Source organism: Saccopteryx leptura, chromosome 4, assembly GCF_036850995.1.
Source record: "Saccopteryx leptura isolate mSacLep1 chromosome 4, mSacLep1_pri_phased_curated, whole genome shotgun sequence".
Classification (NCBI taxonomy): Eukaryota; Metazoa; Chordata; class Mammalia; order Chiroptera; family Emballonuridae; genus Saccopteryx; species Saccopteryx leptura.
In genome coordinates, this window is record NC_089506.1 from 93,623,434 (window position 1) to 93,643,929 (window position 20,496).

A 20,496-nucleotide genomic window follows, 5' to 3' on the forward strand; every position below is an offset into this window, starting at 1 on the left:
GAGAAGAACAGACTAGATTAATGTATAACAAAATATTGGATAACTGGGATATACATAGACAGACTAATATCCTGGGAAAGCAGAGGTAAGTGACACCATGAGATGAGCAGTAAAGTGGTTATAAGACAAAGTTTACCTTATTTTCTTTTGAGCCAGTACTGGCTCTGCTCTCATGTACTTCCGTTTCTTGCTCTCATCAGGATAGAATAGACACAGGAAAGTTGTAAACTGTCGAAATTGGTGTGTCCAGTGTACTCTGCGAGAACATGAGATTGTTGACACACAGGATCTTCTGTTGTCTGACCTGTAGTAGTGCAGTGGATAAAGCATTGACCTGGAACACTGAGGGCATCGTCTGAAACGCTGGGCTTGCCTGGTCAAGACACATATGGGAGTTGATGCTTCCTGCTCCTCTCCCCCTTTCCTCTTTCTCTCTCTGTCTCTCTTCTCTCTCTAAAATGAATAAATTAAATTTTTTTTTAAAAGGATGCTCATCTAACCATAATATGATTCTTTATCCCTACAAGAGTGCCTTCTTAATACAAGATGGATAGGAAATATTTGTTGAAATACACTGTTTTTTAAAACTAATGGCTCACATACAAATAAGCAGTTTATGCATGAAAAATAGAAATTATACAAGGAGTATATTATGGATATAGTTATAGCGGTTTCACAGAAATTATTTGGCTGACTCATGCCAAGTCAGCATTTAGTGAGAGCATAGTAAGTATATAATACATTTGTTTTTCACTTCTGAATTTGGGCTGATGAAAGATTACAGTGATGAATCAGAAAACAGTGCTGAACATCTATAGGAAGGGATAAATTGTAAGCTAGCCAGCGTTTATTAATATAATTCATATGAGAGGTAGCAAAAGGAGTGCAAAGACTCTGAGAGATAATTTAGAAATGCCAAAATTTAAATCTATAAGTGTGAAAGTTAGCTAAATTTTCATGAAGGCCTTGAATTTGAAAGTAATGAGAGAAAAAATTCAAGACTGAGATATTAGCTGGTTGTCATATTTTCCATGCTGCAATAATACTTATGTGACAGCTTCTTTGGAAAATACCTTAGAACCTTTCTTTAGAGTGCACATATTTTTGCTGGATGGCCTCATGTGTAAGGACAAATAATTTTTTAAAATTTAATTTATTATTTTTTAATATATTTTATTTATTGATTTGAGAGAGAGAGAGAGAAAGGAAGGGGGGAAGTGTATGTATTGTGATCGGACAAGCCCAAGGTTTTGGACCAGAGACCTCAGTATTCTAGGCTGATGCTTTATCCACTGTGTCACCACAGGTCAGGCCTAAAAAAAAGAGCACACTTTTATCAACATTAAAGCAGAGCTTTCTTGTTCTAATTCTTTCCATGATTAGAAAATATTTTGTGGGGATGTGGGAAAGGGGGTGGAAGGAAGGGAGTAAAGAGGGACAAATATATGGTGACAGAAAATAATTTGACTTTGGATGATAGACACACAACACAACAGTTCAAGTGTTATAAAAATGTTTATGTGAAACCTATGTACTCTTACTGATCAATGTCACCTTTTTAAATGTAATTTTTTAAATAAAATTAAGAAAAAGAAAATATTTTATTTTCACTTCCATAAAGTTCTCATGTTATAATATTTATAAAATGTTAGATTTTGATGTTTTACATTATCATTTTCTTAATTGGTTCATTGTGTTTAAAGAAAATTGTATCTACTTGGTCAGACCATAAGTACATGTTTGATTTAACCTTTTTGAGCCCCAATTTTCTCATCTAAAAATGATTGTTGCTTTTACTATTCTTTTAGGATTTGAAACAGAAAAGCCTATCTACTTTTTAATGACAGAAACAAAAGTTTATTTAACTAAAAGTTCACTGTGCAAATGTTCACAACTTGGCTTTTATGTTGTAGTAGAAGAGGTGTTGTGGGAAGGGGACATATAGAAGCAGTTGCTTTCTCTGGTGAACATAACCATTCTTTATGCACTCCAAGGCTTCTAACGTGATGATACTATTTCCTCGTGTTATGACCATTTCAATATTGTTATGTTGCCCACTAGTTGCCATCTCCACACATTTATCTATCACAAGATTCAAAAGGAATCAAATCCTCCACAATTTTCCTTGGACATATTATCTGCCATTTAATTTCAATGATAACTTTCTCTCTATAAACTTTTTTTTTTTAACTTGGGAAGGTGAGCTTTGCTCAGGAGCACTTACTCAGTGTACTCAAAGGTTAAAACACACCTACTTTTAATAACAGCAATACCCAACTGGATAATGATGCCCAAAGATGTTCTAGTGACTAATTTTTATTGATTAACTAGGCTGTATTTTAACTCTAAATCATGATCATACTAGAAATCAGGTGAGTCTTTCCATAGAAGAAGTTGCAGAAGAATCTCCATCCTAGGTTTATATTTACAAATTGTAAAGAACGATTCATTGGGAAAAACCCATTTTGACAGAGAAGAGAATCCAGATGCCAATATTTTATTCAAAATCAATGAAAGTATCAGCAAAAATGTTGGCAAAGAAGATGTGACTCTGAGTTTGGGCTTTATCTTTACTTTCAGAGTCTCATTTCTGAGTTTTAGTTTGAGGGACAGCAACAAAATAGCAAGGAACTGGTAAACTAAATGAGTCACCTGCTTCTTGAAGGCCATGCAGCATTCTGACATTAGTGGAGGAAGTTTGGCAGGGTTATGCAACAGCTTTACAGCCACTCCACAAAAGTCCTTATTGTCTGATTACACTGGAGAACAAAATTTTTGTTGCATCCACGAAAACACTTGTTCTTATGTAATTCAAGCGTGCTGATCTCAACTCTGACATTAGTTTTTCTCTGTAAGCTACAGTTTTTTTACAATTTAAGATTTTAGGTTGGCCTTGGCCGGTTGGCTCAGTGTTAGAGCGTCGGCCTGGCGTGCGGAAGTCCTGGGTTCAATTCCCGGCCAGGGCACACAAGAGAAATGCCCATCTGCTTCTCTACCCCTCCCCCTCTCCTTCCTCTCTGTCTCTCTCTTCCCCTCCCACAGCCAAGGCTTCATTGGAGCAAAGATGGCCCGGGCACTGGGGATGGCTTTATGGCCTCTGCCTCAGGCGCTAGAGTGGCTCTGGTAACAACAGAGTGATTCCCCGGATGGGAAGAGCATCGCCCCCTGGTGGGCATGCCAGGTGGATCCCGGTCTGGCGCATGCGGGAGTTTGTCTGACTGCCTCCCGTTTCCAGCTTCAGAAAAATACAAAAAAAAAAAAAGATATTAGGTTTTCATCTTATTGTAAAATTTTCAACATTTAGTTTAACATAATGAAGTAGAATATCTTCTTGGGCATCATCTTTGTGAAATATAATAATTTATATAATGCAGTAAATACATTAATACACTAAAAGATATGGTTGCATCAGAATTTGTCTACAGTTTCAAAATAGAACATATTAAAATACTTATTTTAATCATAAAATTTGCACAAAACTTATTTAAATTCTATTCAGGAAAAATTTCCGTTTGTAGCTCTTGGGTTTGTGTACTTGTTGAGGACAATCTCATTTGATGCTCCAGCAGTAGTCTGATCATCACTAACAGCTTCAAGATTTTCGGGAAACTTATCAAGGTGACTGTTTCGGAAGTGAATCTTAATGCTCATGTTACATACTATGTTGCAGAAAGCCAACAGCATCCTTTAAACCAGAAGTTTATAGTTTTCTGCTTTTTTGTTGCCAAGGAAGTTCTTTGTAACTGCCACAAAAGACTGCCATGCTGCTTTCTCTTCCTTATTCATCTTCCTGGAAAATTCTTCATTGTGTATGAGGGTTCAAATTTGAGGTCCATCAAATACACCTGCTTTTATCTTCTCGAAAGGCAAGTCAGGAAAAGCAGAACTAATATGTTGAAAACATTCACTTTCTCTATTCAAAGCGTGAACAAACGGTTACATTAAGCCAAGTTTGATGTGAAGTGGGGGAAAAATGATCCTGTCTCAATTAACTACAGGTTTATTCACAATATTTTGCATCCCTACTTCCAGAGCTGTATGTTTCAGCCACTCCTTCTGTGTCCAGTGTTTCTCCCGAGCTCAGCTGTCCCACAAACACAGAAAGAAATGATATTTCGTGAAACCTCTCTGTTGTCCTAGCAGGAAATTTACCACTTTAAGATCCACATAAATAATCCAGTTATGCTCCACATACTTCAGAAAGTCAAGGACAACTTTTATGTCATTACAATTTTCTCATAGATGAGTTGAATAACCAATTGGAACTGCTGCATAAACATTACCATTATGTAGGAGAACACATTTCAGACTCCATTTAGAGCTGTCAAGAAATAGCCACCATTCTGTTGGACTGTCAGTGGTAACACCTAGCTGGCTGAGAAAACTACTGATATCATGACAGTAAACAAAGTGTTTGTCTTCAGAAAAAAAGTCCACAAAAATTTGTTCACGTTTCCTGAAATGGGATACTTTAGCTGACTAGTGAAGTACATTCTTTTCTTGAAAGCTGGAGGCTAATAACTCAGCTGCCTTCTTTGATAGGCCCAAATCTCTTACTAAGTCATTCACTTCAGGTTGGCTAAACTGCTGAGGGGTTAATGACTGCTTGGCATCAGAAGAAGACCCTTCAGATTCTACAACCATTTCCTCATGAATCTTATCAAAATACACTTACTTGATCACCATGTTCACTTTCTTCATTCTTAAAAGAAATAAAACCATTGAAAACTAGAACCAGGAGTGTCTCAAAGTATGGGATAGGTCATATTGCTGAAGGAATATTAGGATATGCAATCATATGCCATTTTTTCTTGCCAATGCCCTTTGTATGGATCAGACAGAAATAATAGTCACTGCTGTGGTCCTTAGGTTCATGCCAAACCATGGGAATACCAAAAGGCATTCCTTTGCATTTTCCTTTTGTCCAGTCATGAAGCATTTTCTCACAATTATGCACACAATATGAGGAGCCCAATTCTTGTCTTGATTGCCAAGGGGAACTTAAAAATAGGCAATATATGCACGTGTCACAAATGATGAAATATTGTGCCTTTGATGTTGAAGTGTGTAACAGCCACATATATAACAGAAGGTGTCAGGACTATTCTTACATTTACACCTACTCGAAGAAGTCATGATTCAATCTTAAAACAAAATAAGAGGATGTTTTTATCAGGTAATATTTTTTTACATTTAAAAACAACTACAATTATGTAAAAGTGATGTTTGTAAAACATTAATTGCCTTGTGGTTATGTTCAATCCAAGAGTCATTGCCCTTTAACTCCAATTGAAAAACCAATGCATGCCATTAACTGTAACTAAAAGGAATTAAAATTGCATAAAAACTAGAGCATGTACCAAAAAACGGGCTTCAGATTTGGAATCAGCAATGCAGAAATATATAAAAACAGTTCTGAAACCTCATGCAACAGAAAAGGAAAGTAAATTTGTTCCCCAGTGTTATCAGCAGATTGCTGGGTGGACATATGGGATCAAGAGCAGAAGAATATTTAGAGGCATCAATAAGATAGCTGATGTTTTGCAAAGTATATCTATAGGCTTTCCGTATAAGCTGTGGCATCCAGAATGACATCAGAAAAAGAAAAAGAAACAAAACAAAAATCAAAAAGACACAAGGAAACTTTGGAGAGGTTGACAACGTCTGTTCCTTTGACTGTGGTAATATTATCATAAATTTTATATATGTCCAAAGTCATCCAATGGTATACATTAATATGTACTGTTCTTAGCACATCAGTTATATATATAATAATCTTATACCACTAGTACTTGACTTAAGACCACGATTGGTTCTGACAGACCAATTGGTAATACTATTAGGTCGTAAGTTGAGTAGGCTATATGTACAGTACTGTGAAATGATGTTATAAAAATCTTTAAGTCATATTTTATCATAATTTTCTTTTATTATTGTTATATATCATAATTTTCTTTGTTGATTTTATGCCATTTGTATCATCTCTACACCATTTAGTTTCTTATTTTTACATTCATCAGGTTTAAGTGAAACACTGCATTACCAGTAAAACTGTTTTAATATTTGCAAAGACAATTTCCTCTTGGTAGACATCTTGGGAGGGGTTTGATGAAAAATATCCAAGACACAAAACACAAATTGCTGTACTGAGTCTGGGATAACAGTTGAAATGGTGCACGTGGAGATGATAGTGCTGCTGGAAGCTGGTCCACACTGTCATACGCCCAGCTGGGCAACGCTTGCACTTCCAGACACGGAGCAGTCATGGCTAGTGATTGTGGTTGTAAAGTCGAATGGTTGTAAGTCGTATAGGTCGTAAGTTGATCAATATTTGTATGACAGAGGTAGAAAGGAGAGATGGAGGCAAGGAGGCTTTGTATAGGGCTACAGTAGTTTCATGTTGATGTGTAGTAAATTAGCACAAAATAAGTGGCTTAAATCACCACCTATCTATTCTCTCACAGTTCTGTAGGTCAGAAGTCCAGGTATTGCATGACTGACTTTTCTGCTTTAGGTCTTACAAGGCTGAAATTAGGGTGACACAGAGTGTGTTCACATTTAAGAGCCTAGTCATCTTCCAAGTTAACATAGACTTGATGGCCTTCATTTCTTTGCTATGTAAGACTCATATGCCCATTTCCATACTGGATGTGAGTTGTGGGCTGTCATTAGTTCCTTCACCCACGTTTCTTGCCACATGGCCCCTTCAATATTTTAGGCAACAACAGAAAACATTCTTAGTGTTAAATCCTTCTCATGCTTCAAATCTCTGATGTCTAGAACAGTAATTTTCCTTTTTCATCTCAACACATATACATGAATAACTAAAATTCCGCAGCATGCCAAAAATTTTTTTTTTGGCTGATCTGACAAAAAAAAAAAAAAAAGGTATCATTTTGATTCATTTATACTGAATGGCTATTCTTCTGTTGGATGTTGTCATTTTTTTAAAATTTGACAATCAAAGAGAAAAGAGATAAATGGCCTAGACTAAATAGTAGTTATTGCATGTTTTAAAAATTTTTGTGAGCTGTGATGTCATAGAAATGGCACCGTGAGGAACATGACCGAAAAATCTCCCCAAAATTTCAACAAGTCCATCAACCAGAGACAGAAAAAATCTATCCTTGGAGCATCCAAAAGTTCCACACCCTGAAGGTGAAGGTAGGGTCGAGCGAAAAATTGACTAAATATATAATCAACCCTGAAGGAAATAAGTCAGACAGAGAAACACTCTGCCTTCCTCACTAACCTGAGCAAAGGCTGCTTTTACTTGGATCTGAGAGTCGGGAGGAACTAAGGGTGTGGAGGTAGCTAGGCTGCGGCACACGGACATTCATTCAAGCCGAGAAAAGAGTGTGCCTGTGGTGAATCAGTCCACGCATGCAAACGCCCACGCGCGAGCAACCCGGTCTCCCGCACGCTGCATCGTGAGCGGCCCAACCTCCCAAGTGTGCATGTGCACACGAGCAGCCCAACAGCCCGTACACGCAAGAGCAACCATCCGCCCACGCCATGAGCAGCAGCTGCCAGCGGCACACGGGGAGTGCGCCAAAGCGAACTTCCCTGCACCTGAGCTTCTCTAGGTGGGCGGGACACCTCACCCAGCCATTCAAGCTAACAATCAAGCATCAGGGGAGGGGTATGCAGGCAGCTTGCAGTCCTTTCTGGAGAAATTCCGTGGATCCAATCCCTGAAATTAGCTTAACCCACAGGCTACTCACCTCCCAACTGACCTACACGGCTCTAATTAACAAGATCTCTCTCAGTTCAGCTATCCCAGACAAGAGGCATGATTTTTTTTTAGTGCCTCTTGCTAAAGGGGTGGCAACTTCTGATTGGCAGAGCTTTCATACTCAGATATATGCTAAAAAGAAGGACTTGGCAGTGTTAAGACCTCCTGTACTACAGGCAGCAAAGAGGGCATCTTCTTCCCAGCCTAAACAGGTTACAAAGTGTGAAAAGCCTGGGGAGAGTGGTCCCACAGAGTGCTAGGCGTGCTGAACAGGCCTGAAGGCTCAAAGAAAGTCACCCTGAGAGCAGTTGGCTCCCAGCCCCGCCTGATTACGCTGGCTGCTCTGACTGTCAAAGCCTTACCCAGAGCCCTGCATTGAGTGGGGATAGAGTGGGGATTTGCCAGCTATTTGAGCCTCTTACTCCCCAGGTAGAGGCAGTGGTAGCCTCACAGCTGGATCATCAGGCTGCTAATTCAGGAAGGAGAGACTAGGAGAGAGGCTCCGGGAAAACGAACTCTCTCACTGTTGGAGCCTGTAAATGCTAACAAGCCTTGACTACCAACAAGACTGAAGCCAAATATATGACATTGCCGTAGAGTATCATCAACTGCAAATCCCTACCTAAGCATGCCACAGGGGCAGAGCCTGGGGTACAGAGTCACTGACCAGAAAGAGGGAGAGGAAGGAAAAAGGAAGAAGTTAACCTCTCAAATTCAAAAAAAAATCCACAGACTTTATAATTTGTTCCACTATTTTTTTGTTTGTTTCTTTCATCTTCTTGCCTTTATTAGTATTATTTCTATTTTCTCCAACTTGGTCCTCTTATTCTCTGCCCATCTTACTCTTTCCTTTTCTTTAATTATACTACCCATAAGAGTGTCATTTTATTTCCTTTCTTCTTCCTTACTCTCCATGAGGGTTACACTCCAAAACCCTTAACTCTCTCTCTCTCTTTTTGTTTTTTTTTTCTTTTTTCTTCCTTTCTTTTTCCCCTTTTCTTGTTTCTCCCTTTCTATTAGTTTCTTCTTTTCTCCTTTTAATTTACCTCTCATTCAATCCTCAATCACAAACAAATTATTTAATTTGGGACTCAAGTTTTTTGTGGCATTTTGGGTGCTTTTTACTTCGCTTTTTAACTCAGTAGCATTCCTCCCAACCCAGGATCTCCATTCTATTCAGTCTTTGCTCCACATAATACAATAGTTATTTTTTCCTCTTTTTCTTGTATCCCTCTTATCCCTCTCATTATATCTCTTAGTCGACCATCACTTACAAGCAAATCATTTTATACTTAACCCAAATTTTTTCCTTTTTTGTATTTTCAGGGTCCCTACTTTCTTTTTGGCCCCTTGAACATTTACCGCCAACTCATGCTCTCCATTATAGGCAGGTTTTGTTCCATTTAGCATAATATAATTCACAGTTTATCATGATATTTTCCTAAGGAGGAGAGGAAGAGAAGAAAGAAAAGGGGAGGGAAATTATAAATTATTGTTTTTTCCAAATTTTTTTTTACTTTTTATTCTTTATTAATTCTCATTAGTCCTATAAACAAGACCACCCTCAGATGCCATTAAGAAAAAGGAAATCAAATATCAGGGATACAAAAGATAGAGAAGTAACACAGATAGATGTGGAAAAATCTATGGAGTAAAAATTTAATATATTGGAAACCTTGGAGCTAAATGACAGAGAATTTAAAATATAAATCCTAAAAATACTCAGAGATATACAAGAAAACACAGAAAGGCAATTTAGGGAGAACAGAAAACAACTCAATGATCACAAAGAATATATTACCAAGGAAATTGAAACTATAAAAACAAATAAAATAGAGATGAAAAACTCAATTCATGAACTGAAAAATGAGGTAACAAGCTTAGCTAATAGAACAGGCCAGATAGAAGGTAGGATTAGTGACATAGAAGATAAGCAACTTGAGGCACAACAGAGAGAAGAAGAGAGAGACTCAAAAATTAAAAAAAAAATGAGAAAGCCCTACAGGAATTGTCTGACTTCATAAAAAATAATAACATAAGAATAATAGGTATATCAGAGGAAGAAGAGAGAAAATGGAATGGAGAATATATTCAAACAAATAATAGACAAGAACTTTCCAAGTCTGTGGAAAGAACTAAAGCCTCAAATTCAAGAAGAAAACAGAACACCGAGTTTTCTTAACCACAACAAACCTACTCCAAGGCACATCATAATGAAAATGGCATGAACCAATGACAAAGAAAAAATTCTCAAGGCAGCAAGGGAAAAGAAGAATACAACATATAAAGGAAGGCCTATTAGATTATCATCAGATTTTTCAGCAGAAACTCTACAAGCTAGAAGAGAGTGGACCCCAATATTTAAAGCCCTGAAAGAGAGGAACTTTCAGCCAAGAATACTATACCCATCAAAGTTATCCTTCAAGTATGAAGGAGAAATAAAAAACATTCACAAATACAGAAAAGAAGAGGAAATTTATCATCAGAAAACCCCTCCTCCAGGACATACTAAAGGAGGTTTTCCAACCAGATCCAAAGGACAAAACAAAACAAAACCACAAGTAAAAGCTCCACCAAGAACACAATGAAACCAAATTTAAACTGTGACAACAAAAGCAAAAAAAAAGGGGGGGAGAGGATGGAGATTAACAGTAGCAAAGGACGATGAAGTGCAGAAACACTCACAACATAAATATGGTAGGTACCCTTTTCATTACTTAATGGTAACCACACTTGAAAAAACCACCACAGAAGCACATGACTTAGAAAAGGTAGCAACAGAGGAAGGAAGTATGGAATACAAACAAACAAAAACAAATGATAGAAAAACAAAAGAGAATAATCAAACAAGATACAAAACTAACAGAAAGCAATTTATAAAATGGCAATAGGTAATCCACAAGTGTCAATAATTACACTAAATGTAAATGGATTAAACTCACCAATAAAAAGACACCGAGTAGCAGAATGGATTAAAAAAGAAAATCCAACTGTATGCTGCCTACAAGAAACACATCTAAGCAACAAGGATAAAAACAAATTCAAAGTGAAAGGCTGGAAAACAATACTCCAAGCAAATAACATTAAAAAAAAAGCAGGTGTAGCAATACTCATATCTAATAATGCTGACTACAAGACAGCAAAAGTACTCAGAGACAAAAATGGACATTTCATAATGATTAAGGGAACATTGAATCAAGAAGACATAACAATCCTTAATATATATGCACCAAACCAAGGAGCACCAAAATATATAAGACAACTACTTATTGACCTAAAAACAAAAACTGAAAAATACAATCATACTGGATACCTCAATACACCACTGATAGCTCTAGATCAGTCATCCAAACAGAGAATCAATAAAGATATATTGGCCTTAAACGAAACACTCGAGCACCTGGATATGATAGACATCTACAGGACACTTCATCCCAAAATGTCAGAGTATATATTTTCCTCTAGTGTACATGGAACATTCTCAAGAATTGACCATATGTTGGGCCACAAGAATAACATCAGCAAATTCAGAAAAATTGAAATTGTACCAAGCATATTTTCTGATCATAAAGCCTTGAAACTAGAATTCAACTGCAAAAAAGAGGAAAAAAACCCCACAAAAATGTGGAAACTAAACAACGTACTTTTAAAAAATGAATGGGTCAAAGAAGAAATGAAAATGACAGTACAACATAGCAGAATCTCTGGGATGCAGCAAAAGCAGTAATAAGAAGGAAGTTCATATCACTTCAGGCCCACATGAACAAACAAGAGAGAGCCCAAGTGAACCACTTAACTTCACACCTTAAGGCACTAGAAAAGGAAGAACAAAGACAATCCAAAACCAGCCGAAGAAAGGAAATAATAAAAAATCAGAGCAGAAATAAATGAAATAGAGAACAGAAAAACTATAAAAAAAATTAATAGAACAAGGAGCTGGTTCTTTGAAAAGATCAACAAAATTGACAAACCCTTGGCAAGAGTCATCAAGGGAAAAAGAGAAAGGACTCATATAAACAAAATCCAAAATGAAAGAGGAGAAATCACCACAGACATCATAGATATAGAAAGAATTATTGTAGAATACTACGATAAACTATATGCCACCAAATTCAACAATCTAGAAGAAATGGATAAATTCCTAGAACAATACAACCTTCCTAGACTGAGTCATGAAGAAGCAGAAAGCCTAAACAGACTAAGTAGCAGGGAGGAAATAGAAAAAAGTATTAAAAACCTTCCACAAAATAAAAGTCCAGGCCCAGACAGTTATACTAATGAATTCTATCAAACATTCAAAGAGGACTTGGTTCCTATTCTACTGAAAGTCTTCCAAAAAATTGAAGAAGAAGCAATACTTCCAAACTCATTTTATGAGGCCAACATAACCCTCATACCAAAACCTGGCAAGGACGGCACAAAAAAAGAAAACTACAGACCAATATCTCTAATGAATACAGATGCTAAATTACTAAACAAAATACTGGCAAATTGAATACAACAACATATTAAAAAAAATACATCATAATCAAGTGGGATTCATCCCAGAATTCAAGGATGGTTCAACATACATAAAACGGTTAATGTAATACACCATATCAACAAAACAAAGAACAAAAACCACATGACCTTATCAATAGATGCAGAAAAGGCATTTGATTAAATACAACACAACTTTATGTTTAAGACACTCAACAAAATGAGAATAGAAGGAAAATATCTCAACATGATAAAGACCATAAATGATAAACCATCTGCCAACATCATATTAAATGGCATAAAACTAAGGACTTTCCCCTTAAATCAGGAACAAGACAGGGTTGTCCACTCTCTCCACTCTTATTTAACGTGGTGTTAGAAGTTCTAGCCAGAGCAATCAAACAAGGGAAAGAAATAAAAGGCATCCATATCGGAAAAGAAGAAGTAAAGGTAACACTTTTTGCAGATGATATGATCCTATACATCGAAAACCCCAAAGACTCCACAAAAAGATTACTAGAAACAATAAACCAATGCAGTAAGGTCGCAGAATACAAAATTAACATACAAAAGTCCATAGCCTTTCTATATGCCAACAATGAAATATTAGAAAATGAACTCAAAAAAATTATCCCCTTCATGATTGCAACAAAAAAAATAAAATACCTAGGAATAAACATAACAAAGAATGTAAAGGACGTATATAACGAAAACTAGAAAGCATTGTTAAGGGAAATTGAAAAAGATACAATGAGATGGAAAAATATTCCTTATTCGTGGGTAGAAAGAATAAATATAATCAAAATGGCCATATTACCCAAAGCAATTTATAAATTTAATACAATTCCCATCAAAATTCCTATGACATTCTTTAAAGAAATGGAACAAAAAATCATCAGATTTATATGAAATTATAAAAAACCCTGACTAGCCAAAGCAATCCTAAGGAAAAAGAATGAAGCTGGGGGCATTACAATACCTGACTTCAAACTATATTATAGGGCCACAACAATCAAAATAGCATGGTATTGGCAGAAAAATAGACACTCAGACCAATGGAACAGAATAGAAAGTCCAGAAATAAAACCACATATATATAGTCAAATAATTTTTGATAAAGGGGCCAACAACACACAATGGAGAAAAGAAAGCCTCTTAAACAAATGGTACTGGGAAAACTGGAAAGCCACATGCAAAAGAATGAAACTCGACTACAGCTTGTCCCCTTGTACAAAAATTAATTCAAAATGGATCAAAGACCTAAATATAAGACCTGAAACAATAAAGTGCATAGAAGAAGACATAGGTGCTAAACTCTTGGACCTGGGTTTTAAAGAGCATTTTATGAATTTGACTCCAAAGGCAAGAGAAGTGAAGGCAAAGATAAACAAATGGGACTACATCAGACTAAAAAGTTTTTGCTCAGCAAGAGAAACTGACAACAAAATAAACAGACAGCCAACTAAATGGGAAATGATATTTTCAAACAACAGCTCAGATCAGGGCCTAATATCCAAAATTTATGTAAAACTCAACAACAAACAAACAAACAATCCAATAAAAAAATGGGAAGAAGACATGAACAGACACTTCTCCCATTTGTATGTTGGCCATACAAATGGCCAACAGATATATGAAAAGATGCTCATCTTCATTAGTTATTAGAGAAATGCAAATCAAAACTACAATGAGATACCACCTCACACCTGTTAGATTAGCTCAGCAGTTCTCAACCTGTGGGTCGTGACCCTGGCGGGGGTCGAACGACCAAAACACAGGGGTTGCCTAAAGCCATCGGAAATACGAACCGCTGGATTAGCTATTATCAACAAGACAGGTAAGAGCAAATGCTGGAGAGGCTGTGGAGAAAAAGAAACCCTCATCCACTGTTGGTGGGAATGTTAAAGTAGTACAACCATTATGGAAGAAAGTATGGTGGTTCCTCAAAAAACTGAAAATAGAACTACCTTATGACCCAGCAATCCCTCTACTGGGTATATACCCCAAAAACTCAGAAACATTTATACGTAAAGACACATGTAGCCCCATGTTCATTGCAGCATTGTTCACAGTGGCCAAGACATGGAAACAACCAAAAAGCCCCTCAATAGAAGACTGGATAAAGAAGATGTGGCACATATACACTATGGAATACTACTCAGCCATAAGAAATGATGACATCAGATCATTTACAGCAAAATCGTGGGATCTTGATAACATTTTACAGAGTGAAATTAGTAAATCAGAAAAAACCAAGAACTACATGATTCCATACATTGGTGGGACATAAAAATGAGACTAAGAGACATGGACAAGAGTGTGGTGGTTACCGGGGGTGGGGGGAAGGGGGTGCATGGGAGAGAAGGAGGAGAGGGGAAGGAGGAGGGGAGGAGCACAAAGAAAACTAGATAGAGGGTGATGGAGGACAATCTGACTTTGGGTGATGGGTATGCAACATAATTGAATGACAAGATAACCTGGCCATGTTCTCTTTGAATATATGTACCCTGATTTATTGATGTCACCTTATTAACATTAATAAAAATTTATCTATAAAAAATTTTGTTGCAAATCAAATAAAAATCACTGCTCTAGAAGATTCTAGAGTCTTCTAAGAGTTCTCATGATTAAATCAAGTCCACTCAGGAAAATTGCTTATGTTAAGGACAACTGTTTTGAGAGCTTAATTGCATTTGCAAAAGTTCCTTTACAAAAGCACCTAAGATCACGTTGGTTTCAATAACTGAGAGAAGGTGTTTTATTTCAGGGAGAGGGCATCTGGGGTCATTTTAAACTTTACTTCCTATAAAGATTCTAGAAAATATTATACACAAGATTTACATATTTTAAGGCTTTTCTTGTATTGGTCTCAAATTGCCTTTCTCTTCCTGACTACCATTAATCTCTTATGCAAAGCAATTTAATCCAAAATAGTTTATTAATTATCAATCTAAATACAATTATGGCTTCCATCCTAGCACTAACCAGGCTCGATCCTGCTTAGTTTCCAAGATCAGACAAGATCAGGCACGTTCACAAAAAGGAATGCATCCCCATGTTTATGGCAGCATTGTTCACAATAGCAAAAATCTGGAAACAGCCCAAGTGTCCATCAGTGGACAAGTGGATTAAAAAGCTTTGGTACATATATACTATGGAATACTATGGGGCCATGAAAAAGAAAGAAATATTACCTTTTGCAACAATATGGATGGACCTGGAAACTATTAGGTTAAGTGAAATAAACCAGGCAGAGAAAGAAAAATATCATATGACCTCATATCATATGACTCATTTGAGGAATCCAAGGAACAGTGTGAACTGAGGAATGGAATTAAACCTGAAGGGAAGGGGGGAGGGAGCTGTTGGGAGGGGGGTAAGGGAGATGTTGAGGAGAATATGGGGGAGGGGGGATGCATTTGGGGCAACACTAGAATCTATGTAATCACAATAAATTAAATAAAAAACAAAACAAACAAAAAAACACTTATGTTTCTCTATCTTTGTCTTTTGCATATTCAATTTAGTCTGCCAGAAAGAGCCTGATTTTTATTTGTTTTCTTGATCTTTTTGTCTTTCATTTTACTCAACTCATAAGTTTAAATCTAACTACTACATAATTTTTCTTTTACCATTTCCAACTGAAATGACTATTTTTGTATTTTGTTGATTTATATGCAATATTAAATTTTAGATTTTTGACAATGCATAAGAGGTATTTTCAGCAGCAGCAAGCTTTATTTTTCTAAAGCAAAAGATTTGAGGTCACTCACATGCTACCTATTGAGGCATCCAATTTTCTTTTTTTTTTTTTTTTTTTTTTTTTTTCATTTTTCTGAAGCTGGAAATGGGGAGAGATAGTCAGACAGACTCCCGCCTGCGCCGGACCGGGATCCACCCGGCACGCCCACCAGGGGGCGACGCTCTGCCCACCAGGGGGCGATGCTCTGCCCATCCTGGGCGTCGCCATATTGCGACCAGAGCCACTCTAGCGCCTGGGGCAGAGGCCACAGAGCCATCCCCAGCGCCCGGGCCATCTCTGCTCCAATGGAGCCTTGGCTGCGGGAGGGGAAGAGAGAGACAGAGAGGAAAGTGCGGCGGAGGGGTGGAGAAGCAAATGGGCGCTTCTCCTGTGTGCCCTGGCCGGGAGTCAAACCCGGGTCCTCCGCACGCTAGGCCGACGCTCTACCGCTGAGCCAACCGGCCAGGGCCGGCATCCAATTTTCAATAAATGCTACTTAATTAGAGGAACATTTTTAATGGAGGGTTAAGGGGACTGAGATTAGTTAAAGAAAACAGAACATATTTTTCTAAGATTTTTCTTTGTTCTGATTCAGAAACACTTTGACTTTTTATCATTAATTACAACTATTTACTAAACTGTGTAGTGTTTACATCTTAATTACCCAGTAAAAATCAGCATTTATGCATATTATTGTGTATATAAGATAATTTTTTGTGGATTTAGTAAATTGTTTTTTCTACCTTAGTCTCTACATCACTTGATCACAAGCACAGTTCTCTGCTTAAGAGATGGTGTATATAGTGGAAAGTATACTTTGTATTTAGATCTAGGTTTGCGTCTTGACCCTACATGGAATTTTGAGAAACTTAAGTCATGTTTTTGAGCCTTATTTCATTGAAAAAAGTGAGGAGATATATACATATATCAAAAAGTTATTGTTAGGATTTGAAATATTTTTGAGCATATGAAAGAAATTGGTAATCAGTAAATATTTGTTATCTTTTTTTTTCTTTCCTTCCCTTCACAATTCTCAACAATTTGAAAAGGTATGTATTTTAAGTGGAATGTTTTAAATTACAATGTGGTAATAAGATTAATCTGTAACATTAAAAACCTAATCTAAAAGTTGGAGTATAAAATTAGAAGAGCCTATTCTAAATCTCCTCAATGTGGATGGAGCGCAGAGCGCGTTCCTAGCAGCTGTGGCTGATGCAATGCTGTGAGAATATTTCAGCTCCCAGAACCCTCCTGGGCATACCCAGGAAGGGAGCTCACCCGCTAAAAGGAAGTGACTTAGTGTCAATCACACAGCTCCCTGACCTTTTCAGTCATTGGTTATGAAGGACATGCTGTAACACCCTATTGGCTGAACCTGTGTATATAAGCTAGCTTACTTCCTGAATAAAGTGGATCTGTGTCACTGAACCTGGTCCCCGGAGTCGGTTCTTTGCGTCTCCATTGTCCTCACACCTGGCAGGACTTGTCCACACCTCAAAGAGTTATAAGCTGATTGAAAAGGCTAATACACTGAACAAAATTACAAACTAACATATTAACAAACTAAAAATCCAAAACGGAGTAGAGAGATTGCTTAACAATTCAATCTTATTCTTATGGGCTAATGTTGACAGAAGGGCTCGTATTGGCATGGCAGTCTTTCCTTCAGGACGAGGCCAGGGAAAGTATATTGATTTAGAATAGTATTCACTGATACATATTTCCTATCCAACTTTTTAAGTGTGTTGTAAAAAATCACCATAAACATGGTGATTCTAAGAATGTAGATATACTTTTTTACGTGACTATTTTTATTGTAAATTTTTACATTTTAAATATGGTATAAAAAAATCAGACTTTGCATGCTTGGTCATTGTGAGTCCACTCCCTGAGAAAGAAAATTTTTCTTGCTCTCTACATAGTAATGAATTCATATTTTGAGACTGCAAGTCTAAGCCCCAAACCCTTCTATAGAATTGCATTCTGGAATTTTACAAAATCTTAATGATAAAGTGGAAGAGTGTGGGGTGAGACTAATCGAAAAATAAATTTGTTTCTGAATTCTAACATGCAGTCACTAAATTGAAATATGACACGATAAGTTGCTGCTTTTTATAGAGGACTAAGGTAAAGTTTTTGTGATAGATATTTTAAAGTATGATTAACCATCAAAGTGCTAGCAAAGCAGTTAGTACTATGGACTATTTTGCCTGTATAAGGCAACTATCTCTATCTTTTATCAATTAGCTATATAGGAAACATTTCTTGCTGAGTAAGCATTTGTAGCTGATACATTCATGGAATGGGCCAGGAGCTTATTGTTGAAACCTATTTTAAAAATAAAGTATTTTAAAATAAAAAAGAGGCACTTTAGACAAAGGAAAAAGAGATATTAGAGAAATTTTAAAAAACTATTAGAAAGAAATAATAATATTATAAAGATGAGTAAATGCTAGTCCTATAACGAGGGAAAACATGGTGAACAAGAATAAGACCAAGAACACAGTAAGGTGAAAAAATGCCTGCAGAGATGTGAAGAAGCTCCAATGTTAACTGCCTTTCTTACACAAATATATTTCTATAGACAAACCAGGAAGTACATATTTATAACAACTGAAATTGAAAGTTTTATTTAAGTCAAAAAGCATATGTATTGAATAAACATTATGTATTGTAAACTATGCTAATTTATGTTAATATGTAATAAATAAAACATGATCCCAGTATTCTAGTTGTTTACATGTGTGATAACCTTTATCTGGTTATAAAAATTGCATTACATGATTATAAGGTATAATAAAATATGATAGTGCAAGGTCAGTTTCTAGGCCATCATAAAGGAGTGTGGAGTATCTAACTTCTAAGGCAGTCCAGCAAAGATTTATAAAACTTTAAAACCATAGTTGAAATATGAAAATACCTTAGTGTTCACAAAACAGGTTAGGCAAAAAGGATAGGTTACCTGGAAGATTAATCTACCTAACATCTGTTATGCCCTTAGAAGATGATCCTCGTCCAAATTACCTGGTTGGTATTATCTCCCTGTTTGATCTGACCACTTCATGTGTACTCCCCTTGAACTTAACATCTAACTCAAATTTCATTCTTTTTTTTTTTTTTGTATTTTTCTGAAGCTGGAAACGGGGAGAGACAGACTCCCACATGCGCCCGACCGGGATCCACCCGGCACGCCCACCAGGGGCAACGCTCTGCCCACCAGGGGGCGATGCCCTGCCCCTCTGGGGCATCGCTCTGCCGAGACCAGAGCCACTCTAGCGCCTGGGACAGAGGCCAAGGAGCCATCCCCAGCGCCCAGGCCATCTTTGTTCCAATGGAGCCTTGGCTGCGGGAGGGGAAGAGAGAGACAGAGAGGAAGGGGGAGGTGGAGAAGCAAATGGGCGCTTCTCCTGTATGCCCTGGCCGGGAATCGAACCCGGGTCCCCCGCACGCCAGGCCGATGCTCTGCCGCTGAGCCAACCGGCCAGGGCCATCAAATTTCATTCTTTACATTGTCTTAATTGTTTAAACTAAGTTATCCTAAATTTTGGTTTTATGCCTTAATGAAAATATTCAGTTACTTTATAGTTGATATATTAATTTTTTTAGAAATTATTTATTAAGCCATAGAATTCCCAAAAGGTTAAACACATTTAAAAAATAAAGCTTGTGCCTGACCTGCGGTGGCACAATGGATAAAGTGTCGACCTGGAATGCTGAGGTCACCGGTTCAAAGCCCTGGACTTGTCTGGTCAAGGCACATACAGGAGTTGATGCTTCCTGCTCCTCCCCCTCTTCTCTCTTTCTCTCTACTCTTTCTCTCTAAACATGAATATATAAAATCTAAAAAAAAATTTCTTAAAAAAATAAAAAGTAAAGCTTGCTATATGGATTGAAAATTATATTAAATAATTATATCTGAGACAAACTATGCTATATGCATCCATTTCTGTTATTCTCATTTTTCAGAATCTACATTAATTTTCATTACTGGTTCTTTATTTCTGAATGATGGTAGCCTCTAAAATTGGCTTAGAGAAATCTTAAGGATATTACTACACATGTATTAATTTAAGTAATGTATCAGTGAAGCAAAAACTGTGGGACTATTATTAGTCTGAGTTATTTTAAAAAATACATTAAATCCAATTTGCAAAGAGATTGTCCAAACCATATACATTTTTCTTCCCATCTATTTTCATTTCTCATATGTCATTTACATTTTTTTTACAAAATTGTGTTTATATATTTAGTATATGTATTTAAAATAATTTTTTTTCTCCTCTTGGGCTTTCCTTATATAGTTTTTCTAAATTGCCCTGTAATTCTATAGGAATTGTGGATTTAATAAGTAGCTAATTTACATGTGCTCATATCCCTCAAATTTTAAGGAGTATTAGATTTTTTTTAAACCTTGTAAATATTGGGTAGGACAACTAGTACTCTACTATTCATTTTAAGGGAAAATAAAAAAATAAATGGTAACTGAAATGTAATTACTCTATTTGAATAAATTTATTGAAAACTTTTTTTCTTAACCTAG

General features: G+C 36.7%; 1 pseudogene; it reads right to left on the bottom strand.

Annotated features, from left to right (window-relative positions):
• Positions 1 to 1,888: 1,888 nt before the first annotated feature.
• LOC136404198 (small nuclear ribonucleoprotein G pseudogene) lies at positions 1,889 to 7,340 on the bottom strand (annotated as a pseudogene).
• Between the last annotated feature and the right edge of the window lie 13,156 nt (positions 7,341 to 20,496).